General features: G+C 43.4%; 1 non-coding gene across 1 annotated transcript; it reads left to right on the forward strand.

Annotated features, from left to right (window-relative positions):
• Positions 1–4,676: 4,676 nt before the first annotated feature.
• Positions 4,677–4,783, forward strand: LOC138419874 (U6 spliceosomal RNA). Its single transcript, XR_011249125.1, has one exon. It is a non-coding gene; the product is annotated as a U6 spliceosomal RNA (small nuclear RNA).
• The last annotated feature ends 1,616 nt before the right edge of the window (positions 4,784–6,399 follow it).

Below are 6,399 nucleotides of genomic sequence, written 5' to 3' on the forward strand. Positions count from 1 at the left end.
TGCACACAGCCTGTAAAAAAAGCAATTGCTTTCAAGGATTTGCTGTTAGGATCTTTTTTCCTTCTTCTTCCTTTTGAAATCATGAGGTGCCCAAGGATAACCAAATGTATATATTTTATCTTCCAAATACTAATGAGCTTGAACACAGTGTGAAAGACGTGAAGGATGATTAATGGAGGATGTAATGATGCCATTATAGGCACTGTTTTTTTAATAAATAAATGATCTTGATAAAATCTTTTATCCAAGAGGAATGCTACTGTGAATGATTTGATAGCATCTGTAACGGGAAATGGAGATGCAGCAACGGGGTCTTTATCCTGGTGGATAACACCACGTCTTCTCAAACTGGTTTATTTACTCCAGCTTGCACGCTGTTTGGGATTCAGGCAGAGGGAAAGCCCTCACTTCGTGGTACATCAAGGCCCTTCCCAGCAGGGCAAATGGTCTCCTCCTGGCCCCATTTCTGCAGGCGCCAATATAGGGCAGGAACAGAGAGACTTTATAAAGCCCATCTCTTAGTATTATTTTAAAGACGACAAAGTATCTAATAGTGCGCTCTAGGCAAACACACTCTCAGAGACAGATCAGCTTAACTCCCCATATCCTGCAGCACAAAGCATTTTAATAAAGAAAAGATTTTGGCTGCTGCACTAGTCTGAATTGCAGGCCTCTTTTCTAGACATATGTATTCAAAGAGAGGCAGCTGGGAGCGTAGCTGACGTTACACTGAGCTTTAGGTCCTCGCCTCCAACCTTTATTCCTCAAACTCAATCTCAGGCCCTAAGATGCCAACTGGGGAGCCAAGAAGGGGCTTCCTTTCTCTTCTCATCCCAGCTAGGGCTTGCCTTCCCCAAGCAGAAGACCCCCAGAGCTGCCCTCCTCCACTGACCTGCTCTCAAGCCACAGCCTGACCAAAGGCTGACCTTTCTCACCATGGGTCAGGAGCAGGCTCCTGTTGCCAACGCTAAGCTTTTCTTGGCTTAAGAATTGTGAGCTATGGCAATTCCAGAAAAATAAACGACCCAATCAAAAAATGGGCCAAAGAACTAAATAGACATTTCTCCAAAGAAGACATGCAGATGGCTAACAAACACATGAAAAGATGCTCAACATCACTCATTATCAGAGAAATGCAAATCAAAACCACAGTGAGGTACCATTTCACGCCAGTCAGAATGGCTGCGATCCAAAAGTCTACAAGCAATAAATGCTGGAGAGGGTGTGGAGAAAAGGGAATCCTCTTACACTGTTGGTGGGAATGCAAACTAGTACAGCCGCTATGGAGAACAGTGTGGAGAGTCCTTAAAAAACTGGAAATAGAACTGCCCTATGACCCAGAAACCCCCCTGCTGGGCATACACACCAAGGAAACCAGAATTGAAAGAGACACGTGTACCCCAGTGTTCATCGCAGCACTGTTTATAATAGCCAGAACATGGAAGCAACCTAGATGTCCATCAGCAGATGAATGGATAAGAAAGTTGCAGTACATATACACAATGGAGTATTACTCAGTCATTAAAAAGAATACATTTGAATCAGTTCTAATGAGATGGATGAAACTGGAGCCTATTATACAGAGTGAAGTAAGCCAGAAAGAAAAACACCAATATAGTATACTAACGCATATATATGGAATTTGGAAAGATGGTAACGATAATCCTGTACGTGAGACAGCAAAAGAGACACAGATGTATAGAACAGTCTTTTGGACTCTGTGAGAAAGAGAGAGGGTGGGATGATTTGGGAGAATGGCAATGAAACATGTATTATATCATATAAGAAACAAATCGCCAGTCTAGGTTCAATGCAGGATACAGGATGCTTGGGGCTGGTGCACTGGGATGACCCAGAGGGATGGTACAGGGAGGGAGGAGGGAGGGGGGTTCAGGACGAGGAACACGTGTACACCTGTGGTGGATTCATGTTGATGTATGGCAAAACCAATACAATATTGTAAAGTAAAAAAAAAATAAAAAATAAAAAGACTCTGACTACCACCTTAAAAAAAAAAAAGGCGGGGGGAAGAATTGTGAGCTATGGGAAGTCTTTTTTTTTTTTTTTTTTTTTTGGCTGTTCTGGGTCTTCATTGCTGTGCGAGGACTTTCTCTAGTTTAGCGAGCAGGAGCTACTCTCTCCTGGTGGTGCCTCCTCCTGTTGTGGAGCACAGGCTCTAGGGCGTGCAGAGTATTTGTGCTACCCAAGTTCCACCTGGGCTCAGTAGTCCCCGAGGCATAGTTGCCCCGCGGCATGTGAAATCTTCCTGGACCAGGGATCGAATCTGTGTCCCCTGCATTGGCAGGTGGATTATTTACCATTGGACCACCAGGGAAGTCCCTCTGGGAAGCTTCTTTAAGCTACTCACAGACAGAGAGGGAAAGCATGGGTTCCAAAGGTGCTTTGCCTCATTGTAATAAATGTTTCCTGCCGTTCTACTGTGTGCAAAAATGGGATTCTGATGGTTTGTCTCCACCCTCAAGCAGTTCCAAGAGAGAACGATGATGAAATTAGACTACAAGGTCCCAAGCAAAAAGGTGCAATGGGGTCTAAACACCAGACTAATCCTTCACTCATTTATTCATTTTTGAATGTTACTACAAGATGCCAGGTGGTTTTCTATGTGATGGAATGTCATAACGACGAATGAACATGATTTCTGTTTTCACAGGGAAAGCCTACTACAACATGATAAATGTAAGCAATCAGGGCCATAAAATAAAGAGGATTTTTGAGATTTTTAGGAGACCATTCTCATAGGAAGTCCAGTGCTAGTGATATGTCGCTTATCAAAAATCTTGGTAAGCCACGAGGGTACAGTGGGGAGGGGTCTCCCTAAAAGGAGGAAGGAAAAAATTTGCTCAACTATACGCTTAAGAGAATAAGCTCTTTTAACTAAAGGATGCTTTGTTTACTGGACACTTCAATGATCTGGAAATCAGGTTAAATGGTTCATTCCATCTGTCAAGGAAAAAAATAGAGTGGAGGATAAGAGGGCAGATAGAACAGGAAAGTAGAATGGAGCTGGATCATTTTTGTGGCCCATGGATATATAAGTTCATAGTATTAACAATTCCTAAAATTGGTTGATGACTGAAATTACCCTGGGAAAAGAGCCAGGCCCAGGGTGAGCAGAGTGAGGTACCTAGGATGCAATATTTAAGGAGTCACTCACTCTCAGCATCCTGCAAGCACAGAGTTAGCACCTGACTATGGGTGCCTCCTTAAATCGTGCATACTAGGCAGCTCCCGTGCCTTACCCTAGTTCTGACCCTAGGGAATTCTTTTTAATTTGTATTGGAGTGTATTGCTTTACAGTGTGGTGTTAGTTTCTGCTGTACAGCAAAATGAATCAGCTATGCATATACATATATCCCCTCTTTGGGGGGGATTTCCTTACCATTTTAATTAGAATTCAACAGATGCTTGCTCCTTGGGAAAAAAAAAAAAAACTATGAGAAACCTAGACAATGTATTAAAAAGCAGAGATGTTACTTTGCTAACAAAGTTCTGTATAGTCAAGGCTATGGTGCTTCCAGTAGTCTTGTATGCATGTGAGAGTTGGACCATAAAGAAGGCTGAGCATCAAAGAATTGATGCTTTCTAACTATGGTATTGGAGAAGATTCTTGAGAGTCCCTTGGACTGCAAGGAGATCCAACCAGTCCATCCTAAAGGAAATCAGTCTTGAATATTCATTGGAAGGACTGAAGCTGAAGCTGAAACTCCAACATTTTGGCCACCTGATGTGAAGAGCCAACTCATTGGAAAAGACCCTGATGCTGGGAAAAAATTGAAGGCAGGTGGAGAAGGGGATGGCAGAGGACGAGATGGTTGGGTGGCATCACTGACTCAATGGACATGAGTTTGAACAACCTCTGAGAGATGGTGAAGGACATGGGGTCTCAACGAGTTGGACACAACTGAGTGGCTGAACAGCAACCATTTAGGTCACCACCAGAGCCTTGCGCAGAGGTCCCTGTGCCATACAGTTTCTCATTAGCTATGTATTTTTACACAGCAGTGTATATATGTCAGTCCCAGTCTCCAAATTCATCCCAGCCTCCTTCCCTCCCTTAGTGCCTGGACATTTGTTCTCTACATCTGTGTCTCTCTTTCTGCTTTGCAGATGGGTTCATCTGTACCATTTTTCTGAATTCTACATACATGAACTAATATACAATACTTGGTTTTCTCTTCCTGACTTACTTCACTCTGTATGACAGTCTCTGCGTACTTCCACATCTCTGAAAATGGCACAGCTTTGTTCCTTTTTGTGACTGAGTAATATTCCATTGCCTGTATATAGCACGTCTTCTTTATCCATTCCTCTGTTGTGGTACACTCAGGTTGCAAAATGCTGATTCCTGGGCCACACCCCAGAGGTTCTGATTTAACTGACCTAGTAATGGACCTTGGCATTAAGAATATTTTAAAGCTCCCCAAGTGATTATAATGTGCAGCCAGTTTTGAGAACCACCGACACAGCGGGTCTCCTCAAGCCAAGCCCATTAGTAGTGGGCAGAGGTGTTAATTAGGACTTCCCTGGTGGCTCAGATGGTAAAGCATCTGTCTACAATGCGGGAGACCAGGGTTCGATCCCTGGGTCAGGAAGATCCTCTGGAGAAGGAAATGGCAATTCACTATAGTACTATTGCCTGGAAAATCCCATGGACAGTGCTCGCTTCGGCAGCACATATACTAAAATTGGAACGATACAGAGAAGATTAGCACGGCCCCTGTGCAAGGATGACATGCAAATTCGTGAAGCGTTCCATATTTTTAAATGACCCAATCAAAAAATGGGCCAAAGAACTAAATAGACATTTCTCCAAAGAAGACATACGGATGGCTAACAAACACATGAAAAGATGCTCAACATCACTCATTATTAGAGAAATGCAAATCAAAACCACAATGAGGTACCACTTCACACCAGTCAGAATGGATGCGATCCAAAAATCTGCAAGCAATAAATGCTGGAGAGGGTGTGGAGAAAAGGGAACCCTCCTACACTGTTGGTGGGAATGCAAACTAGTACAGCCACTATGGAGGACAGTGTGGAGATTCCTTAAAAAATTGCAAATAGAACTACCTTATGACCCAGCAATCCCACTGCTGGGAATACACATCGAGGAAACCAGAATTGAAAGAGACACATATACCCCAATGTTCATCGCAGCACTGTTTACAATAGCCAGGACAGGGAAACAACCTAGATGTCCATCAGCAGATGAATGGATAAGAAAGTTGTGGTACATATACACAATGGAGTATTACTCAGCCGTTAAAAAGAATTCATTTGAATCAGTTCTGATGAGATGGATGAAACTGGAGCTGATTATACAGAGTGAAGTAAGCCAGAAAGAAAAACACCAATACAGTATACTAACACATATATATGGAATTTAGAAAGATGGCAATGACAACCCTGTATGCAAGACAGCAAAAAAGACACAGATGTGTATAACGGACTTTTGGACTCAGAGGGAGAGGGAGAGGGTGGGATGATTTGGGAGAATGGCATTCTAACATGTATACTATCATGTGGGAATCGAATCTCCAGTCTATGTCTGACGCAGGATACAGCATGCTTGGGGCTGGTGCATGGGGATGACCCAGAGAGATGTTATGGTGATGGAGGTGGGAGGGGGGTTCATGTTTGGGAATGCATGTAAGAATTAAAGATTTTAAAATTAAAATAAATAAATAAATTTAAAAATCCCATGGACAGAGGGGATAGGCTAAAGTCCATGAGGTCGCAGAGTCGGACACGACTGAGCGACTTCACATCAAGGTTTGGAGGAAGAACAGTTGGATTCTTTGTAAGCACTTGACTTTTTCTGGTTGGCTCTGTAAGATTTCAGAGTTTCCTCTTTTCCAATGAGACAACCCTGCTCTTGATCAGAGTGGCCACTGGGAGAGCTCCCACACACCAGTTCATCTAATTCTGATGCTAGTCCTGATATTTACTTACTACTGTCTTCATTTTACGAAGAGGAAACGAAAGCCCAGAGAGATTAAGTCACTTGTCTAGGTACTTCTCAGGCTTCCCAGGTGGCTCAATGGGTAAAGAATCTGCCTGCAGGGCAAGAAACGCAGGAGACCCATGTTTGTCCTTCAGGTTGGGAAGATCCCCTGGAGGAGGGCGTGAATCCACTCCAGTATTTTTGCCTAGAGAATCCCATGGACAGAGGAGCCTGACGGGCTACAGTCCTTGGGTTTGCAAAGAGTTGGACATGACTCGCATGAAGCAACAAAGCACACATGCACTGGGCACCTCACAGAAAGGCAATGGGCTATAGAATTCTACCCTGGGTTTGTCTTTTTTCAAAGCATGTGCTCTTAACCTCCCACTAAGCTTCAGTATGTCTTTCCTGGGCAAGTTGCCACCTGGAAT

This window comes from Ovis canadensis, chromosome 14 (assembly GCF_042477335.2).
Source record: "Ovis canadensis isolate MfBH-ARS-UI-01 breed Bighorn chromosome 14, ARS-UI_OviCan_v2, whole genome shotgun sequence".
Taxonomy (NCBI): Eukaryota; Metazoa; Chordata; class Mammalia; order Artiodactyla; family Bovidae; genus Ovis; species Ovis canadensis.